The sequence below is a fragment of the Pinus tabuliformis genome, chromosome 1_2, assembly GCF_031772625.1.
Source record: "Pinus tabuliformis cultivar Carrire ecotype Pingquan chromosome 1_2, CPIR1, whole genome shotgun sequence".
Taxonomy (NCBI): domain Eukaryota; kingdom Viridiplantae; phylum Streptophyta; class Pinopsida; order Pinales; family Pinaceae; genus Pinus; species Pinus tabuliformis.
The window spans coordinates 784,894,725-784,907,536 of NC_142298.1; positions in this window are offsets into that span (position 1 = coordinate 784,894,725).

A 12,812-nucleotide genomic window follows, 5' to 3' on the forward strand; every position below is an offset into this window, starting at 1 on the left:
AAAAAAATATTATAAACATGGTCATCTATATAATAAAAAATAAATACATAAAAAAAACAATAACCAACCATAAAACATAAATCCAAAATTTATTATAAATTAAATATTATCTATATAATAAAAAATACATATTTAAATATTTAAAAAACGAATAAAATTGAAAAAATATAAAGAACATACATAATCGAATGTGATTATTTTTCCACTGCTTTATATATTCAACTCTTTCAAACACATCGCAATTCAAATAACTGATTACAACAACGTATAAGAGCTTTATATATAACTGATTACAACAACGTACACAATCTTTATATAAAAATTCTCGACTCTTTCAGACTCGTCATAATTTCAAATCAATTGTTACACCAACGTTTAACAATACTTCAGAAAATATATAAATATCATATCATAGCTTATCCTAAATATATTAAAGAAGGATCCTTTAATGAGGAGGAGCGAAGTGAACGCTTGCGACGTGTCGAACCACCTGAACAGACAGCATCCAGGAGTCCCCTAGCTTCCCAATCCTGGTCTGCGACATGATATCTCGACAATGCTCGAACCATTGGCAGTCTATGCGGGGGCCATCAACTTTTGACGCGTCCTTCGGACATGTAGAATGAGGGAGGCGGGAGTCATTTTCAGGGACTAGTTAATCTTATGCTGGTTTACTACGCTGGTCTTGCTTTTTCTTTGTTTGTCTGCTTCAAGCCCAGCTACGCCACCTTCTGTAACTTGACTTCTGAGCTCTGTATTGACACAGCTCACGCTTTTCCTTTGTTTTCTGCTTCGAGCCCAGTTCCGCCACCTTTTGTAACTAGCCTTCAGTGTTTGAAGCTCTGCTTCGCCTCCCTTTCTGTAAACGACTCAAAACTTCTGTAATATCCCTGTTAACTTTTTTATAGCCTTTGCGCCGCTGGCTGGATGGCTGTTGTATGGTTCATTTGGTGCGTTCGTTTGGGGTGTTTCGGCTCTGGCTCCAGGTTAGTGAAAGTTTATCCCTAGTAAAGCTCTGTGTTCTTTAATTATATTTTTATACATCTTTGCCTGTAATGGTTTAAGAATTCAAGGATGTATGATTCTCTGTACTAGCCTTATGTAGTTCTATTGCTGTTAAGCTTTGGATTATGGCTCGAGTGTTAGTGGTGTAGTATTAGTGGTTATAGTCCATATTTCTCGGGGCTTAGATGTAGAAAGCTCAGGATGATTAAATCATTTTTTCTCAGACTCAGGAACTTAATTGTCATATACAAACCTTGCACTGATGTAAGGTTTAAGATAGGCTATTGGTGGTGTATCGTTAAGGTCTACTGCTGCTGTCTGCTCTATGATGAGCCTTCATCATAGCTCTTAGGGTCTTTCCACAGAGGTCCTGGAATCGAATTCCGGCATCTCAGGTCGTGCTGCTACCTGGATTTTCCTTTTCCGATAGCCGATCAGAATAACGTCATTCCTGGGCTGTTCAAATTGGCCCAGGCATTATGGTTGAAGTTAAGTCAGCATAAAATCCCTGTACGTGTCCTTACAACTAAATCCTGGAATATATCCGTTTAGGGATTATGGGTGGCATGGACGTTGCCTTCTGAACACCGCAGCAGAAGGTTCTGTCACGATTTGTACTTGATATCTCTCTTCCTGTGTCCTTTTTCTATCCTCATCTGCTTTGGACATTTATTTCCCTTTGGGTGAGTCAGATTGGGTGGTAGGTTCCAACAGATATCCGGTCCTTTTCTGAGAATTGGATCTTTCCGGATTGTCCTCACTTTTCGAGGATTCCTTTTTGGCGGTGCATGGAGGGGGTCTATGACTCCATCGCCTCGGAAGACCTTGTCAATGCTGCCGTGGACGCTGAACATGCCTGGTCTGCTGCCACTCTGGCAACTTTAGATGACTTGGTGATCAAACCATCTACATCAAGGGATGGCACCAGCTTTAAGGGTATGAATCGCAATTATAATAAGCAGCACAAACCTGCCAAAACCTCCCCTCCTCCCCAGGCGATAAGAATCAAGATTTCTCAGCTTGACGAAAGAATAGACAGCCTGCAGAACAAGGCACTCATAGGGAAATGGCATTTCCCAGAAATGTCTGACATCGACATGAGGAAATGGCTGGCCAGCTTCTGGAAACCAATCATTGGCTATGTTTCGGTAATTTCAAGCCTAATGAGGGAGTGGTATTGTTTCCATTTCTTAAATGCTGCAGACGCTGAAGCCATCCAGAGTCGGCCATGGGTTTTCAAAAGGAGTTTTCTTGCACTGTATAGATGGTACATCGGCTTTAATCCTTTGAAAAACACTCCAGTGAATAATCTTATTTGGGTAAAATGCCCGAACCTTCCCCTGGAACTTTGGTCCAATGAAACCTTGGAGGTGATTGGTAATGCTATAGGTCGTTTTGTCTACGTCGATCCTTGGTGCCTGGGCGAAAAGAACAAACGAATTGCCTGGATTCTTATTCAAAAGCCTTTTAGAGGAGGCTATCCAGACCATATTGAGATTAGCTAGAAGAATCAGATCATTAATCAAAGGCTGGATTTTTGGGGTATACCTTTCAGGTGTGCTGCTCGCAGGAAAACGGGTCATTTAGTTAAAAACTGCCCCAGTGCCAAATTATATGCACTCAGACGGTTCAGGAAAAAGTCATTTGTCAATGGTAGTCCATCCTCTCCCATCTCCCCGTCTTTTCTGCTCCATTGTCCAAGAAGTCCTGAGCCATAACGTGATCATCGTGATCAATCGGTTGTCCCTTCTGTGCGCCCTCAATCCGCCCCTGGTCGTCCGTCATCTGCCAATAGCCCTATTAAAACTGGGCTCCATAGTTCACCCTTTACAGAGCCAAGAGAGGAATGCCCTGTTCCATCGCCGACTCCCATGCTACTGAAGGATTTCATCCCAGACTCTCATCTTGGGCTTTCGAAAGGGGTAGATTTTTCTGTGGGTTCTATTCCCATTCCTATTTCATCCTCGTCGCCGCATCTTGAACGTGCTGGTCCGCACGTAAACAAAGGGAAAAATCAATGTGTTGGGCCTACTCCTTTAAATTCCCCGACATCGTCTCCTGATAATCTTCTTGATAGTGATCTGGATCATTTTCTTAATAGGGAATCTCTCGAACTGGAGCCTCTCACGATTCATAAGCCTGGTCCAAGTGTAATGCCTGTTATAAGCCCGGATTCGGCAAGAAACATCACGGTCCGGAAGAAAAGTAGAGGTGGTAGTAGACACTTTAGAGGGAGAACTATAGTTTCGAATGAAGGTATTAGAAATTTATCTTTGGTTGAGGTGCCTATTCTTGATGTCTCCGAATCACAGCCCCTTAGAGCGAGTATGGCTGCCGAATCATCCAAATGATTCCCATTATTTCCTTGAATATTCGGGGTCTTGGCGTTGATCCTAAATACATAACGCTAAAAAATTTCTTTTTCCATTCCAGGGCTGCAATTATCCTCATACAGGAAACAATGCACAAGAAGGAGGATACTTTTACTTATTTAAGGAAAATGCTTCCCACTTGGTTCATGGTTGCTACAGAGGCTAATGGTTTATCTGGGGGTATGGCTACTCTGTGGGATCCTTCTCGGGTAAAAGCAAAGGCGTATAAATGCTGCGCAGGGATTATAATCGCGGCTTCCATCAGAGGATGTGATTTTCCCATTAATATTCTCAATCTATATGCGCCATATAAATCCCACATTTCATTTTGGAATAGGTTCTTTGCTTCAGACCTGTTTGATATTGACAATCTCCTTATAGCTGGCGATCTGAATGCGGCTTTGAAATCGAATGAGGTATGGGGACAGGGGAAGTTTAATAATGCTATTGCTGATCTCATTAATTCTGAGATGCTCAATAGGAATATGGTGGATATTGATCCTGCTATCATGAAACCGTCCTGGTCAAATGGCAGAGTGGGCAAGGTCTATATAGCAAAAAGACTTGATCGGTTTCTTCTTCATATTAGCCTCATCGATAAAATGGGTATGCCAAGGCTATCTGTGGAAAATGTTATGGTTTCGGATCACAGTACTATCCTTCTAACCTGGCCTCCAAATCTTTTCAGAAAGGGATATTCATTTAAATTTGATAGAGGTCTCCTTCAAGATTCAGCGTTCAATGAATATATTCAAAATGCATGGAAAACGATAAAGGACAGGGATAAACAATTTATCTTCTCTACCTTCAGAGAAAAATTGGCTGAGATAAGGGGATTGGTGAAAAAATGGCAGATACAAAAACTACAGAAGGATAAAATGGACCTACAGAGGATTCAACAAGAGTTGGATTTGGTGTTGGCATCAACGGATTATACCACATGCTCTATTGAGATGAAGTGTCGTATTAGGATTCTGGAGAAGAAGAAACTCAGTCTGCTGCAACAGGAGGAAGCTAGATGGAGGCTCAAAAGCAGAGCTTTATGGATACAGGAAGGAGATAAAAACACCAAGTTTTTCCATAAATATGCAAATGCAAGGAGAGCTAGGAATTTCATATGGAAAATAAAGGACGACAAGGGTGGGTTTGCTGTCTCCCAGGAGGACATTTCAAAGCAGGCTATCTGTTTCTTCAAGAAACAATATTGTAGAAGTAAAGACATTGTTTTTAGCGACATTAGATGGAGCATTGACTTGATGCCAGAAATGTTTGACCAAGAAAAGAATGAAGCTCTGTTTAGACCAGTTTCTGAAAATGAACTTCTTGGAGTTATGAAATCCTTTAAGAGGGACAAATCCCTTGGTCCTGACGGATGGACAATAGATTTTCTGATCCATTTCTTCGACCTCTTCAAAATGGATCTGCTCAGCATGGTGGAAGCATCCAGACTATCGGGCAATATCCACAGCCATACCACTTCCACTCTCATTGCTCTTATTCCTAAGAAGGGAGAGCCCGAATCTTTTCTGGACTTCAGGCCGATTTCCCTATGCAACATAACTTTCAAGATTATTACAAAGATTATAGCAGAAAGAATTAAAGGGACTTTGGCATCCTGTCTCTCTCCTAATCAACATGCTTTTTTAAAAGGCCGTAATATTCTAGATGCCGTCGCCAGTACACAAGAATGCTTACATTCTATGTCTGTGCATAAAACTGATGCTGCTATCATGAAAATCGACCTTCAGAAAGCATATGATGTTCTGGACTGGGGATATATGCAATGTCTCCTGGCAAAAATCGGTCTGAATCCTGGCCCTATTCGATGGATTATGGCTTGTATCGAAAATGTTAACTATGCTGTTTTAGTAAATGGCATTCCCTCTCCATTCTTTCGGGCGGAAAGGGGCCTTCGACAGGGCTGTCCACTGTCGCCTCTCCTATTCATACTGGCCATAAATGCATTGAGCTTGCACATCAACCGCGCGGTGGAGGAAAAAGCTTATGCTCCGGTCAAGATCTGCAAACAAATATATATCTCTCATAATCTGTTTGTAGACGATGTATTGTTATTTGCTATGCTATCTAAAGCATCCTGGATGTGTATAAAGTCTATTCTTGACCGCTTTCAGAGGGCCTCTGGGCTTGCTATCAACAAGGCCAAATCGATCCTGTATCATAATCAAACAGACGAGATCACGACATCATGGATCTCCCAGCTCTTTGGAATCGACTCTAGACCTTTGTCTGAAGGTATCAAGTATCTGGGTTTTCACCTAAAAGCAAAGGCTTATTTAAAAGATGATTGGAGATGGCTTGTTGAAAGATTTTTTAGTAAGATCTCGCTATGGGAATACAGATCTTTATCTTTAAGTGGAAGAGTCGTCCTTAAACAGTCTTGATGCAGATGTCGGTCTACTGGGCACACCTTTATCTACTCCCGGCCAGTATTATCCAGGCTATGAACAAGATTTCTGCCAATTTTATTTGGGGGGCAAAAGCTGAAAGAGGTAAAATCCATCTATCAAAATTGAATCACTTAACTATGCCAAAAAAATTTGGGGGCTGGGGTCTGATGGATGTAAGGATATTTGGAAAAGCTCTCGTTTGCAAATCCTTATGGAGAGGCATCTTTGATTCAAATCCCTGGAGTGCTATTATTCGCCAAAAGTATCAAAAAGGAAGAAGCTTGGAGTTCTGGTTCAGGTTTGGCTCCATTGGAATCAAACAGGGGTCTGCTATCTGGCTAAGTTTCAGGAGAATTGAGAAATACTTCCTTAACAATCTTAAATGGAGGATTTTCTCTAGAAGGAAAATCTTCATCGGCTTCGACTCTTTTGCTGGTTTTAGGGGTATTCTACAGGTTCCAGCTCCTCTTCTTTTTTTCCTTCATAGATCAAGGATTTTTACTTGGAACAGGATTATTGAGGAGTGGAAGGGGCTCTCTCCTTCGCTCAAGACTGCAGCTGATATTGGCCTCCCTCAGGCCTTGTCTCTTCTTTGGGATAACTTTAAGATCACACTTGTTCAAGGAGGCATGAAACAGGCTGAGTCTGATGATCATGTGGTGTAGTCTTTATCTTACTCTCATTCTAGAGCGACTGTAAATGATATCTACTTTGATCTCATCTCCAAAAAAATTATGCCTGCTAGACAGATTTTTCCGGTGTTCTGGTGGAAAATTGGCTGCCCCTCAAAGTGATTATCTTCTCTTGGTTAGTCTTTTACAATAAGAATCTAACTTGGGAAAACTTGAGGAAGCGATCTTGGCACGGTCCCAGCAGATGCGTGTTATGCAAAGCGGAGGAGGAAACAAACTATCATTTGTTCTTCAAATGCACGGTCTCCCAACAAATCTGGTATGAATTAGCTTCTCATTTTTCTTTTCCTCATCTCAATTTCATTTCTGTTAATGTAGCTTTTGCTTGGTGGGGAAGACAAGAAGCTTCCAAGCGCCCAATCCTTCCCATCACAATATGGTGTCTTTGGAAGTGGAGGAATTCAAAAATCTTTGAAGATTCAAATAGTTCCTTCAAATATGTTCTGTTTACTTTCTCAGCACTCTATCTTTCCATCCGAAGATAGGTCGAAGGCTGCAGTATGTCTGGCGCTTAAGTTTTCGTTTTTGTGCCCTGGATTGAGCTCTGCCTGCTTTAGGGGGCTTCCATCCGGATGCTATGGGATCCCCTCTTTGTATTTGTGGTTTCTTTTTGTCTTTTGCCATATCTGTAGCACATTATGACAATGTTGGTGCTAATGGTATTCATCCTTTGATCCTATGTGGTGCTCCATGTTTTTATTTTGTATGCCTCTCAGCTATTTGTCTTCTTATATCTGTTCTCAGATGTGGTCTCTTTTCATGAGATCCATTCCTCTTTCTGTTTTCACAGAACATGATGTATATATTGCCTCAATATAATATATTGCTTTTCTTTCTGAAAAAAAAAAAGAAAAAAAAAAGCTTATCCTAAAGAAATTTCTTGGCTATCTCTTTCTTAAAAGATATATCAACCACCTCAATTCACAAACCAAATTCAAAAACCCAATACCATTTAATAACTACAAACCTAATTCCTATAAATAATTCCAATCTTAGAAGCAATCCTCGCAGATTTTAAGTTTGTACCATTAATGATCAACATAGGTATTGCACTGAAAATATTGGACAGGACAAGAGAATGTCCATGAATATTTTCAATCATTAAGCCAGTCCAAACTAAAGCGTTCTTTGACCACATCCACTGTAAGATTAGGCATGGAAGAGGCTTTGATAGCCAACCACTGTTGTTCGTTGTCTTCATCACAGATTACACGCTTTAAACACCTTAGATTGGCTAATTCTTTAGGCAACATCTTCAGTCCAGAGCACTCATTCATGTCCAACAACTTTAACTTTGACAGCTAATCAAATTCCATGGGAAGGTGCTTCAAAGACATGCACAGTGATATATCAAGAAATGGAAGGAGGAAGCATTGAAAAGCTTGGAGTTGCAGACAATCTCAACAACCTAAGTGACCTTAAATTTCCCAAGTCATCAGGTAACTTTTGGATAACATGGCAATTAGTTACCGACAACCTTTCCAAGGAAGTGAGACTGCATATGTTTCGCGACAATTCTTCCAAATCGTTACAGAGATCAAATTTCATTTCTACAAACTTCAGGAACTTTAAGGCTTGTATATTATAAAATAGATTCATATTTCCCAAGCCCTCACATAGACAGACATATAACTTTTCCAAGCACTCCCACGATCTACAATACTCATAAAGAGGAGGCACAATCAACTTTTGAAGTAAGACAAACTTAAGCTGGGTAATTGAAGAAAACTCTACCATCCCATTAAGTATTGCACGCTTTGTATGGTAATTATATATGATAAGAACCTTAAGCTTTGGCATAGTATGTAAAAATGTTGGAAGACAATATTCTGTTGCAGAAAAGAATGAAGCCAAAGCTTCCAGCTCTGGGAAATATATTTGACACCAATATTGCTCTTCCATTGGACCTATACATCCCAGAAATGTAATAGACAGTATGTTAATTTGATGAAAATGCATATCAATTACATTAATAAATTGGAAACATAGTGAATTGAACTGATAATTATTCAACATCTAAGAAAGAATAGAAATGAAGTGTCAGGAGTTTGACTTGTATGAATTGAAACAAATTGAGCTGTAGATGTTTGATATTTGAGTGTTAGCTAGGAATACCATGTTGGTAAGATGGAGGAGACAAAGCATGAATTCACACATAAAACACGAGTTGCTGCTCTTAGATTGATCACACAAAACATGATTCTTACAACGAACTCGGTGAAGGGAATTTAACTTTTTCAACTAGCAACTCACCAAAAATATTTTGACATGCACACACACTTAACTTAGTTAAATCACACTCTAAATATGGACTGCACTTAACTCTTTATCCATCACTCAACTTGACTCAACGCTCAACACTCAACACTCAGATAACTGACTCTCTAATTTTAGTCAACTCCACATGCGGGAGTAATTACAATTTCTATCACCCCCTTAATTACCAATGTATGACTCAACATAACTCAAACATGACTCAACTTTCCCTGCTATGCTTACAATAGAATTTGACTGAATTACGAATCAAACATGCTTGCTGGTCTATGTCTTAGCTAGTTTTACATGACTCAAGACTTCTTTTTGTTTTTTTTGTTTTTCGCTTCTTCCAAATTTTAAATTCTCGAAATCGCTTCATTCTCTGTTGAACTTTCTTGTTGCTGCAATTTTTCTTCAACTTTTCTTGAATTTGTGCTGAAACACAACCTAATATTGTCTACTACACTTTCCTCTTCAAGTATGCATTCAACCATGGACTTTTGCCACAACCTTGCATCTTCAAACTGTCTTATTTTCTCTTCTTCTTGTGCTTCATATTCTTGACTTTCTTTCAGCCATATTTCTTGATAGCAAAATCTTATCTCTTCTTGACTCCATTGCTAAAAAATGGTTTCAATGCATTCATGTTTGTCTTCAGAAACATCCATATCATTATTTTCATTTCCATCATCAGGTACTGCTGCTTTTTTCCTATAATCTGCACACTCAAGATCATTATTCACCATTTCATTCAATTCTTTTATTCCAGCTGCTGCTTTAAGACTTGCTTTAATTTGTTATATTGGTTTCTGAACCCAATTTGTTGGTAATATGGAGGAGACAAAGCATGAATTCACACATAAAACATGAGCTGCTACTCTTCGATTGATCACACAAAACTTGATTCTTACAATGAACTCAGTGATGGGTATTTAATCTTTTCGACTAGCGACTCGCCTAAAATATCTTGACATGCACACACACTTAACTCAGTTAACTCACACTCTAAATATGGACTGCACTTAACTCTTTATCCATCACTCAACTTGACTCAATGCTCAACACTCAACACTCAGTTAACTGACTCTCTAATTTTAGTCAACTCCACATGCGGGAGTAATTACAATTCCTAACATACCATTCCGTTGTGAGGCATGAAAATATTTTACCATGAATGGCATTATCCCGGCTTTCGAGACGCAAGGCTAAATCACGCATTACATCATGTTGAGAAAAGGAAAGCTCGGAACCACAGCCCAATGAGATGGCTACAATCCCGACACATCAAAACCTTGTATGAACCCAAAAACCACTTGATGCGAAAGGGATTTATCTTACCTTCCATATCTCTAATTTCTATTAGAAATCATGCAAAGAATATAGAGCCTAAACTTGCTCGAGTACTTGTACTTAAGCCTCAACATTTTTTTGAAGTTCATTCTCTATCAAAAAATGTCACAAGAAAATCAAATTAAGTAGAGACACAAATATGAAGAGAGCAACACAATCAACATATTTGTTAAAGTAACAAATTTGAACAAGTTACTCACCCAGGATCGCTTGTGAGATTTAAGAGATTTCAACTTGCAAGTTCTAACAAGACAACAAAAGCGTCTTTCCATTCCATTCCATGGACACGTACCCAAATATCCAATAATGAGTCCACGTTTAATTTTCTACCCTTGGGAAATGATCCCAAGTCCAAAAGCACTCCTTTGATTCACCAAAAGTGCTCCTTTGATTCATTAAGGACATCTATGCTGGTTTCCAAGCAATCAAGAAGCTCCTCTCTGTGATATTCTGATATATGTTTTGCCCTTGAAAGTTTCTTCTTGAAAATTTCCCAAACTAGTTGGGGCTCATTAAGCAAGGAGCTTCCAATCACCTTGAGGGCAAGTGGTAAACCCATACACATTGCTTCAATATACGATGTTAAATTTGAGTTATTCTTCTCCAAAAATCTAAAGTAAAAAAAAAAAAACTGTAATTTTATTACCCCCACTATTATTCTTAATGTTACAATTTTAGACTTGGAAAACCATTCATCCATCAAAGTGGATGGAAAATCTCTCTAAGTTTGAACGTTGTATACTAATTCTTAAATAGGAGGATAGATAGACACATATGAGATAACAAATAGTATGTCTAATTCATACTTGTTTAACAAGATATTGATCTTCTGTTTCTGGAATCGAAGGCTGTCCAAAGACCTAGAAACAAAAAAGGGACAGGGCATCAACCCTCTGCAACATGGGTATGTGATACACATGGATGTTGTTTGTCCTTGGAATGCTGTAATCCTGCCTGGTTGTGATAACTGTCTTGTATCCCTTTGCATCAAACAATAACTATTCGGCATTTGATCTTGACCAAACATAATCCAAAATGACCAAATTTTGTCGATTTCCTTTTAGACTTAGATTTCAATGCAATTGGTTATGCGCATCCTCGATACTCTGAGAATCAGGCCTCTTAGCTCCAATTAGCTTGTCCCACATAGTTTCCAAAAGCGTCTTTACATTTGGAGATTGTGAAACAATAATGAAAACTATATTATTTTGGAATAAATATGCTAAACACAAAAAGAATAAGCACTTCAAGCCTTGAAATAAAGAAAAAAAATGGAAATTTGGAGTGAAGATTGAAAAGGGGGTATTGTTCTTACCTTTGACTTGAAGATTATTGCAAGGGCTAATGCAAGGGTGGTTTTCCTCTTCCACCCATCCCTTCTACCCCAATTATTGCTGGAAAGGAGGAGGAGACAAAGCAAAAATAATTCACACATAAAACACGAGTTGCTGCTCTTCTATTGATCACATAAAGCATGATTCTTACAATGAACCCGGTGAACGGTATTTAATATTTTAAACTAGTGACTCGCCTAGAATATATTGACATGCACACACACTTAACTCAGTTAACTCGCACTCTAAATATGGATTGCACTTAACTCTTTATCCATCACTCGACTTGGTTCAATGCTCAACACTCAACACTCAGTTAACTGGCTCTCTAATTTTAGTTAACTCCACATGCAGGAGTAATTACAATTTCTAACACTCCCCCTTAATTACGACTGTATGACTCATGATGGCTCAACATGACTTAACTATCACAAAAACATGGCTGCTGGTGTATGTCTTAGCTAAGCTTACAATGACTCAAGAATTTTACAATTTTGCATTTTATTTTTCTTTGCTTCTAGATTTTATATCCTCAAAATTGCTTCATTATCTGTTGAACTTTTTTGTTGTAGGCTTTATTCACTTGTTTCCACTGTAATTTTTCTTGGACTTGTCTTGAACTTGTTTTAAAAACCAATTGGATCATGTCTTCTACAACTTCCTCTTCAAATATTCATTCAACTATGGACTAATTCCACAACATTTCATCTTCAAACTGTCTTATTTTCTCTACTTCTTGCGCTTCATATACCTGTCTTTCTTTCTACCATATTTCCAAATAGCAAAATCGTATCTCTACTTGACTCCATTGTTGAAAATTGGTTTCAATACATTCATCTTTGTCTTTCATATCATTTTTTTCACTTCCATCATCAAGTACTGCTGCTTTTTTTGCTTTTCTGTAATATGCACACTCAAGATCAATATTCACCATTTCATTCAATTCTTTTATTCCAGCCGCTGCTTTAAGACTCACATCAATTTGTTCTATTGGTTTCTGAATCCATTCTTCTATGAGCTTCAAATCTGCATCAAATTTATTAACAACCTTGCTTTCAATTTCTTTTCCCATGCTATTCTGAACACCTACATATTCAAAAACAATGTTAAAAACATCTTTAATATGCTCTTCAGTGAGAGCTTCTTGCTCTACATCTGCCTTCTTTTCGACTACATGGAGGTTGTATTCCACTGTTATGCTATTAGTAGATATCCTCATAAAAAACTCTTCAATCACTTTATCCTGTTCTTGATCATCAACTGCTGCTAGATGACATACTGCTTCATAAGCAGTTCCAACTGCTTCATATCTTGCTGCTACAGTGGCTTACCATATTGCCACAATCAATCTCCGTTTCAAAAAGGAAACCACACATAACATCAACATAATATTTA